Source organism: Perognathus longimembris, chromosome 21, assembly GCF_023159225.1.
Source record: "Perognathus longimembris pacificus isolate PPM17 chromosome 21, ASM2315922v1, whole genome shotgun sequence".
Lineage (NCBI taxonomy): Eukaryota > Metazoa > Chordata > Mammalia > Rodentia > Heteromyidae > Perognathus > Perognathus longimembris.
The window spans coordinates 33731489-33750913 of record NC_063181.1 but is presented as its reverse complement, the minus strand read 5'-3'; the positions used below and the strand labels follow the sequence as shown (position 1 = coordinate 33750913).

Below are 19425 nucleotides of genomic sequence, written 5' to 3'. Positions count from 1 at the left end.
ACAAGCTGGGTGTGGTGGTATTAGCTTGTTACTAGGCCAGCTACGTGGGTGGCATCGATAGGAAGCTTTTTTTTTCTTTTGCCAGACTTGGGGCTTGAACTCAGGGCCTGGACACTGTCCCTGAGTTTCTTTGGCACAAGGCTAGCATTCTACCACTTGAGCCACAGTGCCAACTTCTGGCTTTTTCTGTTTATGTAGTACTGAGGAATTGAACCCAGGGCTTCATCCTTGCTAGGCCAAGCACTCTACCACCAAGCCACATTCCCAGGCTCAATAAAAGGATCTTGGTCCCAGACTCTCCTGAGCAAAAAATGATACCCTATCTGAAAAACAGCCTAAAGCCAAAGGGCTAGAGAAATGACTGAAGTGGTAAAGTGCCAAGGACAAGGCTTAGAGTTTAAGTCCCAGTACTGCCCTTCCCAAAAGACACCCATACTGTAAAGGTAAAATGATCTCTAGTCACTGACTAATGATCTTAAATGTAGAAAATTGTAAAGAATACACACACATATACATGCATACACATACACACAAAACTGTCAAAGCTAATAAACTCAGCAAAATTGCAAGAAACAAAATCAATACAAACATGAGTAGTAGCAGTACAATACTTTTAGTCCCAAGTATTTGAGAAGCTGAGGCTGGGAATCTTTTGAGGCCAGAAGACTTCCTTGGCCAGCATAGCAAAACTCTATCTCAAAAAACAAAAATCTGGGGCTGGGAATGTGGTTTAGTGGTAGAGTGCTTGCCTAGCATGCATGAAGCCCTGGGTTCAATTCCTCAACACCACATAAACAGAGAAATCCTGAAGGGGTGCTGTGGCTCAAGTGGTAGAGTGCTAGCCTTGAGCCAAAGAAGCTCAGGGACAGTACTCAGGCCCTGAGTTCAAGCCCCAGGACTGGCAAAAAAAAAATCTTATTACTATACATTAAATTAGCACTGGACAATTCCAAAAGGAAACAAAATATTTTGGAACAGATTGCACCAACAAATACTGAACACTATTAAAAAAAAATTGCTGAAGTCAAGCCAGGCTCTGGTGGTTCACCCTTATAGCTACTCAAGTAGGCTAAAATCTGAGGATCATGGCTCTAAACTAGCCCAGGCAGGAAAGTCTTTTATCTCAAATTTAACACCCTGTCCCTCCCTCCCCCCCAAAAAAGCCAGAAGTACTCCTGTGACTAAAGTAGTAGATTGCTAGCCTAGAGCACAAAGCTCAAGGCCCTGAGTGTAAGCCCCAGGACCCACACACACAGACACACACACACACACACACACACACACACACACACACACACACGCTGAAGTCAGGCACTGATACCTTATGTCTATAACCCTAGTAACTCAAGAGGCGGAGAACTGAAAATCATGGGGTAAAGCCGGCCTGGGCAGGAAAGTCCATGAGACTCTCATTTTCAATTAACCCCAAGAAAGGCATAAGTGGAGTGGTGGCTCAAGTGGTAGAGTGCTCAGGAAAAGTGCCCAGTCCCTGAGTTCAAGGCCCAGGACTGGCACCCAGGCGCGCACACACACACACACACACATACACACACACACTTATGCCTTAAAGAACACCACTAATTGTCTTCTAGTTTTTAGATGTCTCTATATTCTTTACCACACGTGCACATCTGAGGGAAGCTGGGAGGAGGGCAGAAAATGGAAAGCAGGTGACAAAATACAGCAGAGGAGCCCAACAGCTGCAATGGACATTGACGGGAGCGAACAAGGCAACTCAAGGCAGTGATGGGAAAGAGGGGATGAGAGAAAAACAGGGAACAGATGATACTAAGCAAAAGGAAAAAAATGTACTTATCACCCCATCTGGGGAAGCAGGGAGCTGGCAGCTCTCTCCTATAATCCTAACTACCGAGAAGCTGAGATCTGAGGACCATAGTTCAAAGCCAGCTTGGGCAGGAAAGTCCATGAACCTTATCTCCAGTTAGACTCCCCAAACCCAAAAGTGGAGGTATGGCTCAAGTGATAGAGCACTAGCCATAAACAAAAAGAGCCATGAGGCTTGGAGCCCCAGCCCTGGACAGGAAGGAAGGAAGGGAGGGAGGGAGGGAGGGAGGGAGGGAGGGAGGGAGGGAGGGAGGGAGGGAGGGAGGGAAGAAGGGAAGGAAGGGAAGAAAGAAGGGAAGGAAGGGAAGAAGGGGGGAGGGATGGAGTGGGGAGGGAGGGAGTGGGGAGGGAGGGAGGGAGTGGGGAGGGAGGGAGGGAGGGAGGGAGGGAGGGAGGGAATGAGGGAGGGAATGAAAGAGATTGAGATAGAACTTTATGCTGACTAAATTGACTCTAATAAAAAACAAAATGAAACAAAATTGTAAAGATGAATTGATTGTAAAGTGGAATCCTCATGCGATTACATGATAGCAATGTAAAATGGCACCACCATTGTGTAAAACAATTTGTTCCACAAAAAAGTTAAACATAGAATTCTATATGACTCAACAATTTCACTGTAGGTACATACCCCAAAGAACGGAATGATAATAGTGATTCTCGAGAGCACAAAGATAAGCAATTCAAGTGACCCTCAGATGTATGGATAATCAAGTCTAATAGATAAACAATGGAATTGTTTTCAGCCATAAATGAGTGTTCAGGATGAATCCAAAAAACATTAAAGTGAGTGAATTGAGTCAGATGCCAAAGGAAAAATAGCATATGATACACTTTTGTGAAATATTCAGATAAGCAACTTCATTGAGACAGAAAGTAGCATAGAGTTTACCAGGGGCTGGAGGGAGTTGGGGAAGGAGGTATTGCTTAACGGGTGAATTTCAGTTTGGGGTCATGAAAAAATGTCAGAGTAAATAGTGGGAATGATTGCACAACACTGTAGATGCATTTCATGTCACTGAGCTGTGCATTTAAAAATGGCCAGAACACCCATGCATCTGAAGCTCATGTTGATAATCCTAGCTTCTCAGGAGGCTGAGATCTGGAGGACCACAGTTTGAAGACAGTCTAGGCACAAAAGTTCTCGACTCCACCTCCACAATAACCAACAAAGAGCCAAGTTGAAAGCTAATGGCAGAGAAATAATGAGTTTCAAAACAATTGAGTAGGTTTGCAGATGAAATAGGATTCCCATGGGTTGATCACTATGCCAGCCAAGAGATGGGTCCATGGGAGGGAAAATACTGTTTCCCTACAAAATACTGTTTCACTACTTTCGTTTGTATTGGAACAGTCCTAAATGAAAAAGAAAAACAAAACCTCCAGCCTTATGAGGTTGCAACTGAGCAAAATAGAAAAGAGATTTTTATTTATAGCCCCACAGTTTCATGCAATAAAAGTAAGATGCTCAGTACCTGACTTATGGAATTGTAACCCTTTGCACAACTCCTTAATTCCTTAATAATAACTTTTTCTTTTTTTGCCAGTCCTGGGACTTGAACTCAGGGTCTGGGCACTGAGCCTGAGCTTCTTTTTGCTCAAGGCTAGCACTCTGCCTCTTGAGCCACAGCGCCACTTCTGGCTTTTTCTATATATATGGTGCTAAGGAATCAAACCCAGGGCTTCATGTATATGAGGCGAGCACTTTACCACAAGGCCATATTCCCAGCCCACTTCTGGCTTTTTCTGTTTATGTGATACTGAGGAATTGAACCTAGGGTTTCGCATGCCAGGCGAGCACTGTACCACTAAGCCACAATCCCAGGCCAATAATAACAACTGAAAAAAAGAAGACTGGAAGACGGAAGTGAATCAGGCTCCTTCAGTTTGGTTGGAGAAGCAGGGAGAGGAGCAGGTGCCCAGGCCACAGGTGCAGCTCACGCCTAGACTCCTACCTACTTAGGAGGCTAAGGCCTGGTGGACCACTGTCCAGAGCCAGACAGACAGAAAAGTCTGTCTGTTTGTCTCCATCTCCAATTAAACAGCAAAATGCCAGACTAGAGGTGTGGCTCAAGTGGTACATCGCCTCCTAGGAGCAAGAAAGTTAAGTGGGAGCCCCACTACTAGCAGAGAGAGAAAGAGAGAGAGAGAGAGAGAGAGAGAGAGAGAGAGAGAGAGAGAGAGAGAGAGTTGATAGGAAACACTCACACCATGAAAGAGCCCGAGCCTTCGATGGGATCAGTACACCAGAGGATTGAGCCGCAAGTCGCACTTTATTGACCATTATTGTATATTTAAAAAAAGAACAACCCCTGAGATTTCTCCATAGCTCAGAGAGAAAGGAAAACACAAACATCCCATCCCAACATGATTAGAGATTCTTTACCAACTCAGGTTCACACAGCGTACACTTTGCTTCCTAGCTTCTGTGATGTCGACAGAAGCTCCATGGCCTGAGATTTTTTGGACCAGAGGCTGGCCCAAAACTCACTATCCATTTTTGTATGGCCTGAGAAGGAAGAATAGTATATATACATACATACATATAGTTCTTATATATAATATAGAGAGAGAAGGCTGGGAAGGTGACCTAGCGGTACAGTGCTTACCTAGCATGCATGAAGCCCTGTGTCCCTCAGTACCACATAAGCAGAAAAAGCCAGAAGTGGCGCTATGGCTCAAGCAGTAGAGTGCTAGCCTTGAGCAAAAGAAGCTCAGGCACAGTGCCCAGGCCTGAGTTCAAGCCCCAGGGCTGGCAAAAAAAAAAATATATATATATATATTGCATATAAATAAATATATATTATATATGAGAGAGAGAATAGTATGTGTGTGTGTAGATAGATAGATAGGATAGATAGCACGTGTGTGTGCGCACACACGCGCACACGCCAGTACCATGGCTTAAACCCAGGGCTTCCTGCAGTATCTGCCGGGGATTGCTCGGGTCACCTCCTATCCACTCCTGAGAGTACTGGAGTCTGCAGATGCCCAGGTCGAGCCTCATCTGTGAAATGGTGTGGTATTTGCATATTCTCTTTGTTTTATTTTTTTTAATGCTGGTCCTGGGGCTTGAACTCAGGGTCTGGGTACTTTCCTTGAGCTTTTTGGCTCAAGGCACTCTACCAGTTGAGCCTCAGCTCCACTTCTGGCTTTTTAAAGGTTTATTGGAGATGAAAGTCTCAGATACTTTCCTGCTTGGGTTGGCTTCCAATCACAATCCACAGATCCCAGCCTCCTGAGCAACTAGGGCTACAGGCACGAGCCACTGGTGCCTGGCCACTGTCCACATTTTAGGGACATGGTCCTACCTTTTTAGGGACATGGTCACTACCTTTACTGAGGCTGGCATGGAACTCGTGATTCTCCTACATCCACCTGGAAAATGAATGGTATATTATGGGATGCTGGGATACTGTGTATCCTCCCGTACTTTTAAAACCACCTCTAGGTTATATATAATACCCAGGACAATGTGAATACTTCCTATACTAAATTGCTCATACAATACAAGGAAAAATCTATACCTACTTAGTACAGATGCAATTATTTTCAGAAATTTTTGGTACCAGTTCTGGAGTTCTGGAAAGCCTCTGGCTTTCACCTGGCTTTTTCACTCAAGGCTGGCTCGCTACCATTTGAGTCATACTACCACTTCTGGCTTTTTGATGGTTAATTGGAGATATGTGTCTCACAGACTTTCTTTCCTGGGCTGGGTTCAAACTGTGATCCTTACATCTCAGCCTCCTGAGTAGCTAAGGTTATAAACAGGAGCCACTGGCACTTGGCTGTAGTCAAATATTCTTGTAAGGCCTGGAGATTTCCAAGATGGGTCTGAGCCCACTAGAAAGCCCAGGGCTAATTACAGAAAATTAAGCCTTTTTTCAAGCAAGTTTGTATTTATACAAAAGTCCAAGGTACTGTAGGTCAGAGGGGGCCTGTTTGAAGTAGCTATCATTGGGATCTGAAATCTCTCCTAGAAGCCCATGAATTAAGGACATGGTCCCCAGCCTGTGAGACCACTGGATGGCAGTGGAATCTTAAAAAAGATAAATTTATTGTAAAGGTGATGTGCAGAGGGGCTATAGTTACATAGGTCAAGTAATGAGTACATTTCTTCTTGAACAGTGTCACCCCTCCCTCACTTTCTCCTGTATCCTTCCCCCTGCACCAAGTTGTATGGTTCATTTTCAACATAGTGTCTAGTGGCTATCACTGCTGCATTAGTTCACCCTTTGTCCCAATATTTCTGTGCTTGTCCTTACCCTCCTCAAAACAGATAAACTTACATACAAAACAAAGAATACAGAGCTCAAAAACAGCAACAAAAGGGAAAAAACAAAAACCAAAAAAGTCACAAAAAATAAAACCTCTAGTTTCCATTTCTTGCAGTTCATTTTAACATTTTATATGATGATATGCACAAAGCTATCCAGCCCTTGTGATCCTCTCCTAAGACTATCCTCCTTTGGTCTCAATGTGTGAATGTTTAGTGTCTCATTTATCATTTCCAAGTGCAATTATTTTTGTCTTTTACCATCCATTGTATTTGCTTGTAGATTTGGAGGCACAGTCTAATTACTACAAATGAGGGAAGCTATGAAATGTCTATTTCTTTGGGTCTGGCTTACTTTGCTTAATATTGTTTTTCCCAAGTCTATCTATTTCCTTGCAAATGGGGCATATCATTCTTCTGATGGAAGCATAAAATTCCATTGTGTATATATACCACATTTTTTTATTCATTTGTCCACTGAGGGGTGTCTGGGTTAATTCCACATCTTAGCTATGGTAACCAATGCTGCAACAAACGTGGTTGTGCTGGTTGTGCTGGTGGCTTTACTGTGGCCCCCTCTGTGGTCCATTGGATAAATGCCCAGGAGTGGAATTGCTGGGTGACAGGGGAGCTCTATGTTTAGTCTTTTTTTTTTTTTTTTTTTTTTTTTTGCCAGTCCTGGGGCTTGGACTCAGGGCCTGAGCACTGTCCCTGGCTGCTTTTTGCTCAAGGCTAGCACTCTGCTACTTGAGCCACAGCTCCATCTCTGGCCTTTTCTACATATGTGGTTCTGAGGAATCGAACCCAGGGCTTCATGTATATGAGGCAAACACTCTTGCCACTAGGCCATATTCCCAGCCCCTATGTTTAGTCTTTTGAGGAAGCTCCAGAGTGGTTGAACAAGCTTACACCCCTACCCTTTGGATCATATCTCTGCCAGTATTTGTTATTGTTAGTTTTCTTTTTGTTTGTTTGTTTGTTTGTTTGTTTGTTTTTTTGGCCAGTCCTGGGCCTTGGACTCAGGGCCTGAGCACTGTCCCTGGCTTCTTCCCACTCAAGGCTAGCACTCTGCCACTTGAGCCACAGCGCCGCTTCTGGCCGTTTTCTGTATATGTGGTGCTGGGGAATCGAACCTAGGGCTTCGTGTATCCGAGGCAGGCACTCTTGCCACTAGGCTATATCCCTAGCCCCATTGTTAGTTTTCTTGATAAGGGCCATTTTACCTGGGATGAGGTCGAATCTCAATGTTGTTTTGTTTTGCATTTCTTTCTTTTTGCCAGTCCTGGGGCTTGAACTCAGGGCCTGACCACTGTCCCTGGCTTCTTTTTTGCTCAAGGATAGCACTCTACCACTTGAGCCACAGCGCCACTTCTGGCTTTTTCTGTTCATGTGGTGCTGAGGAATTGAACCCAGGGCTTCATGCATGCTAGGCAAGTACTTTCCCACTAAGCCACATTCTCAGCCCTGATTTGCATTTCTTTTATGGTCAGGGATGTTGAACATCTCTTCATGTGTCTATTGGCCATCTTACTTCTTCTGAGAAAGGTTGCTGTTTTGGGGATTGGTTTAGGGGAGGTTTAATTTTTTAAGCTCTAAGTATATTTAGATATGAAGCCCTTGTCTGATGCATAGCTAGTAAAGATCTTCTCTCATTCTGTGGGCTTTCTGTTTATGTTCCTAGCTATGTCTTTTGCCATGCAGAAACTCTCCAGTCTGATGCTATCCCAGTCTTTCTTTGATTTGTTGTGATTCTGTCTTTCCTTGGGAAGTTTTGACCCATGTCTAGGAGCCCTAAGTGTTTTTCCTTTTCCCTCCTGTAATATTTTCATGGTATCTGGCCTTACATTGAGGTCTTTGATGCATTTGGAATTGATTTTGGTAAAGGGTGATATATAAGGAAGGATCTAGCTTCAATTTCTGCATATGTATAGCCAACTCCAGGCAGTAAAATCTTTAGGAGGTGTGGTTGCTCTTATCTGTAATCCTACCTACTCAAGAGACAGAGATAAGGAAGACTGTCATTTGGGGCCAGCTTGGCAAACGTTCTTGAGACCCCATCTCAACCAATAAAAGCTGGGTATGGTGGTATGGTGGTATGGCCTGTCCTCTGAGCTATGGGAGAAATGCAAATAGGAAGATGGCAATCCAGGCTAGCCTAAGTGCAAGTGCAAGACCTTATTTGAAAAATTAACCACTCTGTATATCAGTTTGACAATAAAAATTAAATTAAAAAAAAGAAAGAAGGGTTAGAGATATCTCTCAAGTTGTAGAGTACCTAGCTAAGAAGCAGAAAGCTGGGAGTTCAAACTCTACAAACATTGAGGAGACAGATACAGACTCTAATTGAAGGAAATGAGGTTATTTGAGGCATGTCTTTGAAAAGGACATGGAGACCCTGGCCCCTTTCTGTCTCTCGCTTTGCTTCGTGGCCACAGGGAGAGGAATATGCCTGCCCCACCACATGTTCCAGCTGTGATGTACTACTATCTTGCTACAGGCCAAGTGCTCATGGATGGAATCCCCGAAATCTGTGAGACAAAAAAAAAAAAAAAATCTTTCCTCATAAGTTTGTTGTCCTCGGCTATTTTGTCATAGTGATGGTTAGCTGACTAACAAAGTGTAGTAGATCAGCCTTGCCAGGAAAACCCTAGGTCACCTGGGGGCTCTCTGGGGAGTGCTTGGGTTCTCAGGTAATGAGTAATAATGTGCCTAATTTACTTAGGGTTACTGCAACCTAGACCTGGGGGGGGGGGGGCGTCCAAGTTCCAAATCCTCTATCTTGGAAGCAGCCAGCACTTCCCTTCTTCTGCCTGTGTAGCACAGGAGAATGAGTCTCCTCAGGAATGCAGCAGCTCTAGTGGATAATTGCTGTCTCCTGGCTGGTTTCCAAACACCCTTGGGTCGGTACTCTCGCCACTTCAATTTCCCTAGTTGCCTGATTCTGTTTTGTTTTAAAATTTCCCTGCAGCTAGCCCCTGTTGTCTTTGCTATTTCCCGAATTTCCCTAATCTCCGGCTGCCTTTCTCTGTGCACAAGGCTGAAAGGGAGCCGCTAAGCCAGGTGTGGTCCTTGGAGAGCTCAGCCCACCCCCTGCGAGGCTGGGGGAAGGGTGGGGGCAGCTGCCCAGCGGCAGCCAGGATTCAAATGCCCTGGGGAAGATTCCTCTGCCCTAGATGAGGACGGGATGGTGGTCTGTTGAGGGTGCTCTTGGACGCACAGACCAGAGACTTCATAGGGCAAGGGGAAGTGAAAGCCAAGGGAACTTGGGCAGAGGGAAGATGTAAAGTGAGGTCCTTTAGGGCTCAGTTTTGCCAAGCTTAATACTTTGTTTTCTATCCTTGTACCTGGGCTTCAATTTTCTCCAGATTAGAAAGTGATTCCAAAGACGGCGCGCGATACCATTTGAAATCAAAGCCATCCCAGGAACCAGAAGGTGTCCCAGGCCTGCAATCACCAGGAAGAGAGGATAGGAGCCTCGGGATGGAGAATTCCACACCCACAGGCTGGGTCTTCACTCACTTCCAGAATTAGGGTCCCTCAGTAGGCTGTAGAAAGGAAACATATCCAAGTGGGCTAAAAACTTAAAAAGAGACTTCTCTGATGAGGAAATGAGAATGGCCAAGAGACATATGAAAAAGTGCTCTACATCACTGGCCATAAAAGAAATGCAAATCAAAACAACATTGAGATTCCATCTCACCCCAGTAAGAATGTCATATATCAAGAAAACTAACAATAACAATTGTTGGAGGGGATGTGGCCAAAAGGGAACCCTACTTCATTGTTGGTGGGAATGTAAACTGGTTCAGCCACTCTGGAAAGCAGTATGGAGATTCCTCAGAAGGCTAAACACAGAGCTCCCCTATGACCCAGCAGCCCCACTTTTGGGCATCTACCCAAAAGACCACAAACAAGAACACACTAAAGCCACCAACACAACAATGTTCATCGCAGCACAATTTGTCATAGCTAAAATATGGAACCAACCCAGATGCCCCTCAGTAGACGAATGGATCAGGAAAATGTGGTACATATACACAATGGAATTTTATGCCTCTATCAGAAAGAATGACATTGTCCCATTCGTAAGGAAATGGAAGGACTTGGAAAAAATTATACTAAGTGAAGTGAGCCAGACCCAAAGAAACATGGACTCTATGGTTTCCCTCATAGGGAATAATTAGCACAGGTTTAGGCTAGTCACAGCAGAGGATCACAAGAGCCCAATAGCTATGCCCTATGAACACATAAGATGATGCTAAGTGAAATGAATTCCATGTTATGGAAACGAGTGTTATATCAGTGTTGTAATTACTTTCAATTTGCCATGTGAAACCGTAGCTTCTTCTCTTGATGATCCTCTTGTATCCCCTTCCTATGGTTATCCACGCTCTACCACTGTATCTCATCTGAGTACCCTGGATACTGTATATACTGGTATTAGGGAAGGGAAAGGGAATATCAAAATAGAGAGACAAAGGATAAAAAGACAAACAACTCCAAAAGCAATACTTGCAAAACCAGTTGGTGTAAACCAACTGAACAACTCATGGGGGAAGAGGGAAAGGGGGAGAAAGGAAGGGGGAATGAGGGAGGAGGTAACAAATAGTAGAAATGTATCCAAGGCCTAATATATGAAACTGTAACCCCTCTGTACATCACTTTGACAATAAATAAGTAATTATTTTTTTAAAAAGGAAACATATCTGATACAATCTTGCCATGTCTCCTTCCACCTCCCCAGTATAAAAGCAAAAATGCCCCCCCCTCCAGCTCAGACACCAAGGGGTCACTGGTATCAGCCTTGCATTCTAACCACTGTTCTCATGTCTCCTGGCTCCCACCCAAAAGGTGGGGACACTTCCATGGCCCATTGAGTCATGGAAGAGGAAATGCCAGCACATAGGAGTGGGGCCAGATTGCCTCACTGGCTAAGAGCAGAGTTAGGGCCTGGACAATGAGTCTATGCTGAGGTTATCACTGTTCAACTGGCTATGGGTTCTTCCTGCCCAGCTCTGGGTAACAGACTCCGCTGCTGAACTGAATCTGGGGTGTGGAGCTGCTGATGCCCTCTGGAGACAAAATGCCAGAGGGAAACAGGAGGCTGAGGAGAATACCACAAAGACATGTGTCTCCATCTGTTGTCTGTCTATAAAAATAACCAAATGCTGCCCAGTGCCAGAGCTCATGCCTATAACCCTCGCTACTCAGGAGGCTGGGATCTAAGGACTGCACTTGCAGTCAGCCTGGGCAGAAGTCTCCATTGAGTCTCTCATCTCCAAATAACCACTCCAAAATCAGAAGTGGCACTGTGGTTCAAAGTGGTGGAGCACTAGCCTTGAGCAAAAGAGCTCAGGGACAGCACCCAGGCCCCGAGTTCAAGGCCCACAACTGACAAAAAAAAATCCCACTGCATATAGAACAGCATCCTAGGCTTGGTGAGATATGAAATAAATTAAAAAACAAAATTATACCCCCAGGGAGAGTAAGCACCTCCCTAGTGACTTCCACTGTGGCGGAGCTAATTTCCCTTCCTACTACAGTGTGGGACCCAATGGGCTCCTTTGCCTCTGCACCCAGCTTCCTTCCTAGCATTTGTTATCTTCCCTCCCTCCCTCCTTTTCTTTTCCTCTTTTCTTTTTTGGCAGCTCTTGGGTTGGGACTCAGAGTCTCATACTGGCTAAGCAAGTGCTGTGCCACTTGAGCAGTGTCTCGAACTCTTTTTGCTTTGTTATTTTTCAGGTAGGGTCTTGCATTTTCCACCTGGGATAGGGAGGCGGTGGGTTCAGACCACAATGCTCTCCTGAGTAACTATGATCACAGATTCAAGCCACTGTGATCAGTTTATTCATTGAGGTGGGGAGACTGGCTAATGTTTACCAAGGCAAATAAACTGTGATCCTTCTGAAATCTGTCTCCTTCTTACCTGTGATTATAGGCCTGAGCCACTTTGGTTTGTTTTGTTTTGTTTGGGGGGTGTGTGTATTTTTTTGGTTATTTGTTTTGTTTTGTTTTGCCAGTCCTGGGGCTTGAACTCAGGGCCTGACCACTGTCCCTGGCTTCTTTTTGCTCAAGGCTAGCACTCTACCACTTGAACCACAGCGCCACTTCTGGCTTATTCTATATATGTGGTGCTGAGGAATCGAACCCAGGGCTTCATGCATGCTAGACCAGCACTCTACCACTAAGCCACATTCCCAGCCCGTGAGTCACTTTTGTTTTATTTTGTCTGTGTGTGTGCTGGTTCTAGGGCTTGAACTCAGGGCCTGGACACTGTCCCTGAGCTTCTTTTGCTCAAGGATAGCATTCTACCACTTGAGCCACAGTCCCACTTCTGGCTTTTTTGGTAGTCTGCTGGAGATAAGAGTCTCACAGCCTTTCTTCTCTGCTTAGGCTGGCTTCAAACCCCAGATATCAGCCTGCCAAGTAGCTAAGATTACAGGCTCTCAGCTTTGTTTGATTTCTTGATAATACCCTCTCTGACAGGGGTGAGATGGAATCTCAGAGCAGTTTTGATTTGCATTTCCCTGATAACTAAACATGTTAAGCACTTTTCTATGTGACTAGTGGTCCTTTGTACTTCATCTGAAAAATGTCTCTGTGCTCATTGTTCTTTTGGAATTTAATTTTATTAAGTTCTTTACAACATCTGGACTATAGCCAAAATAAATAGTTGGCAAAGATCTCAAGCACTGTATTGAATAAGAGTAACAAGACTGTGCATACTTGTCTAACTCCCGATTTTTTCTGAACTTAATGTAATGTTAGGTACAGGCTTGTCATATATGTTATCTTGATTATATTGAAGTATATGCCTTTTGTACCTACTTTTAGGGTTTTATCATGAAGAGATGTTGAACGTTGTCAAATAATGCCTCTTTTGCAACTATTGAGAGGGCAGTGATATTTTTCTTCATTCTTTTCATTAGCCATATTATGGCTATTGATTTGGATATGTTGAACCACCCTTGTCTCCTTGGAATGAGACATATCTCATCTTGACATATATTCTTTTTAATGTGTGGTTGAATATGGTTTGCCAGTTTTTTGTCAATAATTTTTGCATCAAGGACATTAAGGACATTGACATTGGTCTATAGTTCTCTTTTCTTTTCTTTTTTTTTTTTTTTTTTGCCAGTCCTAGGCCTTGGACTCAGGGCCTGAGCACTGTCCCTGGCTTCTTTTTGCTCAAAGCTAGCACTTTGCCACTTGAGCCACAGCGCCACTTCTGGCCATTTTCTGCATATGTGGTGCTGGGGAATCGAACCCAAGGCCTCATGTATACAAGGCAAGCACTCTTGCCACTAGGCCATATCCCCAGCCCCTATAGTTCTCTTTTCTTTCTGTTTTTGTTTTTTTTTTTGGCCAGTCCTGACTTGGACTCAGGCTTCTTTTTGCTCAAGGCTAGCACTCTGCCACTTGAGCCACAGCGCCACTTCTGGCCGTTTTCTGTATGTGTGGTGCTGGGGAATTGAACCCAGGGCTTCATGAATACAAGGCAAGCACTCTTGCCACTAGGCCATATCCGCAGCCCCTTTCTTTTTTTCTTTTCTTTTCTTTTCTTTTTTTTTTTTTTTTGCCAGTCCTGGGGCTGGAACTCTGAACATGGCCACTGTCCTGAGATTCTTTTTGCTCAAGGCTAGCACTCTACCACTTGAGCCATAGCGCCACTTCTGGCTTTTTCTGTATATGTATGTGGTACTGAGGAATCGAACCCAGGATTTCATGAATGCTAGGCAAGCACTCTACCACTAAGCCACATTCCTAGCCCTATAGTCTTTTTTTAGTTGTGTCCATTCTGTTTCACAGAATGAATGTGGAAGCATTCCTTCCCTTTCTGTTTTATGATTTAGTTTGAGAAACATTGGTCATAATTCTTTTTTAAAGTTCTGGCAAAATTCATCAGTGAATCCAACTGGGCTTTTTTCCCCCAAAGGAATATTTAATAATAAACAAGGTAGGTAACATACATTTATCTACTATTAATTTTACATCAATTTTTACAGATCAAACAAAACATCCTGCTCCCTGGACCTGCTTTACGTATACATGCTCAGTATAATTTTAAAAATACTGTTAACTACAATATCACAATGTCATAATCTGAGTAGGTGTCAAGTATTCTCTCTTTTCAGATCCCTTTGAAAATCATTTGAAGCTTGGAAAAAAGTTCCACGTATGTATTCCTAAGCATCATCCTATAGTCAAGATTCAGACATCAGAGGCTTCAATTCATCCTTTCGCAATGACACTGGGGCTCGCGTGATCTCATCAACCAGTAGAATGTTGGTGGCGATCCCAGGGCGGAGTGAAGAAGCTGTTTCTTTTTTTTCTTTTTTTTTTTTTTTTTTTTTGCCAGTCCTGGGCCTTGGACTCAGGGCCTGAGCACTGTCCCTGGCTTCTTCCCACTCAAGGCTAGCACTCTGCCACTTGAGCCACAGCGCCGCTTCTGGCCGTTTTCTGTATATGTGCTGCTGGGGAATCGAACCTAGGGCCTCGTGTATCTGAAGCAGGCACTCTTGCCACTAGGCCATATCCCCAGCCCAGAAGCTGTTTCTTCATGCAGTAGTTATCCCACATGCCTACTTCTGCGGCTACCACTGGCTCACCTGTGTTCAAGTCCACGCCCACAAGTGGACCCAATTCGGAATATTCTGCTTGAATTTTAACTAACATTCCCTGAAGGTCAAAACCAGAGTTCAGAGCAAGAACCTTGGGAATAATGAGCAATGCATCAGCAAATGCCTGGACTCTGCTGGGCCCTGCCGTTTACACTTGGCTTGTATTTGATCATTTGATCCTTGGCCATTGCCACTTCTACTGCACCAGCACCTGGAGCTACATAGCCAATAGCATTTTTTTTTTTTTTTTTTTTTTGGCCAGTCCTGGGGCTTAGACTCAGGGCCTGTGCACTGTCCCTGGCTTCTTTTTGCTCAAGGCTAGCACTCTGCCACTTGAGCCACAGCGCCACTTCTGGCCATTTTCTGTATATGTGGTGCTGGGGAATCGAATCCAGGGCCTCAGGTATATGAGGCAGGCACTCTTGCCACTAGGCCATATCCCCAGTGCCTTAAATTTTTTTTTCTTTGCCATTCTTGGGCCTTGGTCTCAGGGACTGAGCACTGTCTCTGGCTTCTTTTTGCTCAAGGCTAGCACTCTGCCACTTGAGCCACAGCGCCACCTCTGGCCGTTTTCTATATATGTGGTTCTGGGGAATTGAACCCAGGGCTTCATGTATACAAGGCAAGCAGTCTTGCCACTAGGCCATATTCCCAGCCCGCCAATAGCATTTTTGACAGCTCTCAAGCCATATCTGACTGCACCTTTGATTTGAGTGAGTGTGTGTGTTTATTCGGTCCTTTGACCAATAATATGAAAGAACAGAGATCGTTACATTTCTCAAAAAAAGATGAACTTCTCTTCCCCAGTTGTATACTCATAGACAAGTCCTGCATGTCTCAAACAGTCAAGAATCAGGTCATCAAAAGAACACAGAGCACCTACCACAAGCAAGAGTCAGTCTCTCTGTGTTTCTTCTTTTAGGGCTTCGCAGAGCTACTATGCCTTCTTTTGCAAGAGCATCTAAGGAAAACGATCAGTTCTCTTCTGGTTAATAACAATAAACCCCTTTTCTAAATCTCCACAAACTTTCGTTTTCAGGGGCTGGGAATATGGCCTAGTGGCAAGAGTGCTTGCCTTGTATACATGAAGCCCTGGGTTCAATTCCCCAGCACCACATATATAGAAAACGGCCAGAAGTGGCGCCACTGTGGCTCAAGTGGTAGAGTGCTAGCCTTGAGCAAAAAGAAGCCAGGGACAGTGCTCAGGCCCTGAGTCTAAGCCCCAGGACTTTTCAGTTCTATTTTTTTTTTACAAATTAATTAATTTATTTATTGTCAAAGTGATGTACATGGGGGGCTATAGTTTCATACATAAGGCAGTGAGTACATTTTTTTATCCAACTTGTTATCTCCTTCTTCATTTCTCCCCACTTCTCCCCCACCCAAGTCCCTCCGTCCCAGCTCTGTTATTTTTAACTTTATCATCAATACATTTTTTTCAGTGTTTTACTAGTTTTTCTCTACCTTCTGCAGAAAAGTAGAAAAAGCCAGAAATCCCTTCTGTTTGTTCACATTCTAATGACACATTGTCTATAAGGATGGCTGCATTTTCTACTCTTCATGTCAGGATGCCCTGAGCCGTGATCCAAAAAACATGTCCTCTTAATAAGCGTGTGCCTGTTGCAGACTTATGTTTCATCTCCATCATCTCAACCATGAACAAGTCAATAGTTTCGTCTTTTTTTTTTTTTTAATTGAATGGCCAAAATGGAGGCCACTACCGCCTCTCAAGACATCTGCTAGTTCAGCGTGAACTTTAGTCCAGAGAGGAGTCCTGGCTGCATCTCTAAGCGCTCCCTTGTCGGGTCTCAGTTCACTTTGATTCATTCCTAACTCTGCAAGGCCTTTTCCTTCGCAGCTCCCACCCCTTCCGTGATGATTCTGGAAGGAAGACCCACAGAAATGTAGCTACTTGTGTGCTTCTGCGGCTCTCCATTGGTAAGGGCACTGGAAGTAGTACCAGCCCCGCCGCTGCCATGAAGGAGGCTGCTGGATTCCAGCTGAATTCGCACCTCAGTCAGCACATCCTGCAGCCCGGGCCTCCGCTGCCCTGGTGCTGGGGTCACAGCCCCTGGCTGCCCGGGGAGGACAGCCCAGCTCCAAGGCTCCTCCTGGGCTTTTGTTTGTTGACTTTTTCTTACTGTGTTAATCTCATTGTTTATTATTAATCTTCCTCGGTTGTTGTTGTTTTTTAAGTCCTCTTGGTTCAATTTTGGTATAGCTCCTATGTGTCTGGAAATGTGTCTGTTTCTTCTAGATTGTCAAACATATGGGGGTGTACATGTTCAAAAATAATCTTTAAGGCCAAGCAGTTTACACAATCTTATCACAGCCAAGGGGAACTTCCTTGGATAGGGCGGGGAGATCTTAGTGAAGATGGAGTCGACTTCTGCTCTCTTTAACTAATCTGAGATGGAGTCTATCTGACTCCCCTCAACAGCCAATGATGGCGCTGGTCAGATCTGTAATCCTCTGTATTACAGTAGGAATTTCTAGCTCCACTATGCCAACTGCAGTTACTACCCTCATTTCATTCTCTACTAAGCTCCAGGTCAAACCACTGAGGAAAAGAAGGGTATATCCGGCTACAGTTATACACAAGAAGAGTCAGTGTCAGTGTCAGCACTGAAGAGTGAAGTGGATGAAATGAAAGGCCCAACCTTGGATGACATGTTGGAAATGGTAAAAAACAAAAAACAAAACTGAATTCCCTAGTAATGGAAAAGAAGTCAGATCTAGCCCCAGTTATAAAGGAATTGCAACAGCTGCGTCAGAAATGTCAAGAACTAACCCAGGGGGCTGGGGATATAGCCTAGTGGCAAGAGTGCCTGCCTCGGATACACGAGGCCCTAGGTTCGATTCCCCAGCACCACATATACAGAAAACGGCCAGAAGCGGCACTGTGGCTCAAGTGGCAGAGTGCTAGCCTTGAGCGGGAAGAAGCCAGGGACAGTGCTCAGGCCCTGAGTCCAAGGCCCAGGACTGGCCAAAAAAAAAAAAAAAAAGAACTAACCCAGGAGTGTGATGAAAAGAAAGCCCAGTATGATAGCTGTGCAGCAGGCCTCGAAAGCAAATTAGAACAGGAAGTTAGAGGACTCTGGGAAGAATGTCTTCAAGAAGAAAGTAAATACCATTATACAAATTGTATGATTAAGGACCTAGAAGTTCAACTTCATCGTGCTACTGATGAGATGAAGGCCTAAGTCTCCTCCCATCAACAAGAAAAGAGGAAGGCAATTAGGGAACAGTATACCAAAAATATTACTGAACAAGAAAATCTTGGAGGGCTGGGGATATGGCCTAGTGGCAAGAGTGCTTGCCTCGTATACATGAGGCCCTGGGTTCGATTCCTCAGCACCACATATACAGAAAATGGCCAGAAGTGGCGCTGTGGCTCAAGTGGCAGAGTGCTAGCCTTGAGCAAGAAGAAGCCAGGGACAGTGCTCAGGCCCTGAGTCCAAGGCCCAGGACTGGCCAAAAAAGAAAAAAGAAAAAGAAAATCTTGGAAAGAAACTTCGAGAAAAGCAAAAAGTTGTACGAGAAAGTTATGGTCCAAATATGAAACAAGCAAAAATGTGGCATGATTTTGAACAATTGATGGAATGTAAAAAACAATGCTTTCTGGAACAACAAAGCCAAGCTTCTGCTGGTGAGGTAATTCAGGACAGAGGAGAGGACTGGCTGATACTGTGAATTCTTGGGTCATTGTTTTGGGTTGTACTTGACATTATTAGTTATAAGCACATTCCATGATGTATTTCTTTTCTTGAAAGTCATTTCAACATGGGCTGGGGATATGGCCTAGTGGCAAGAGTGCCTGCCTCATATACATGAGGCCCTGGGTTCGATTCCCCAGCACCACATATACAGAAAATGGCCACAAGTGGCGCTGTGGCTCAAGTGGCAGAGTGCTAGCCTTGAGCAAAAAAGAAGCCAGGGACAGTGCTCAGGCCCTGAGTCCAAGGCCCAGGACTGGCCAAAAAAAAAAAAAAAGAAAGTCATTTCAACAAACTTTTGCTTTCAGATTAACTTTTTTTGTAAAGTTAAGGTAGATTTAGATTTAAAAGGATTTTTGTTGTCGTTTAATATAAAAAAGAAGCTTTTATTGTTTTGCTTAGTTTACATATCAGTGGTGTCTCCTGGGTTTTTATGGGGGAGGAAACTGAGTTTACTACCTACAGATGTAAACCTATGTCCATTAAGAAGCATGTAGTTTTTTTAAAATGGTAGTAGCTCAATAGCTTAATGTTTTTCTTAATCTTTCTTTTAACTTTAGAGGACTCTTTTAGGAACTAACATCTCTTGTTTTGAAGAAACATTTATCTGAAGTTCAACAATTCAATTCCTTCAATTTTATTTCACTTACTTTTTCTTCTATAATATGCAAGAAAATATATTTTGAATACCACATTTGTCCTATTCATAAAATTTGATGCATAATAAAAAAAAATATTTAGGGCTGGGATGTAGCTCAGTGGCAAAGCACTTGCCTAGCAAGTGCAATGTCCTGGGTTCGATCCCCAGTACCAAAAAAGAAAACACACACAAAAAAAATAATAATAATCTTTAATCATCCTGTGGGTTTTGGACGTATCTGTTGTGATGTCTGCAATTATTTTAATTTGGGCCTTCTCTCTTTTTCTTTTGGTTAGTTTGAGGGTTTATAAGTCTTATTTGTCGTTC

General features: G+C 44.0%; 2 pseudogenes; one reads left to right on the top strand and one right to left on the bottom strand.

The window, feature by feature from the left end:
- Positions 1 to 14325: 14325 nt before the first annotated feature.
- LOC125339390 lies at positions 14326 to 17025 on the bottom strand (annotated as a pseudogene).
- A 163-nt stretch (positions 17026 to 17188) lies between these two features.
- On the top strand, positions 17189 to 19069 carry LOC125339389 (annotated as a pseudogene).
- The last annotated feature ends 356 nt before the right edge of the window (positions 19070 to 19425 follow it).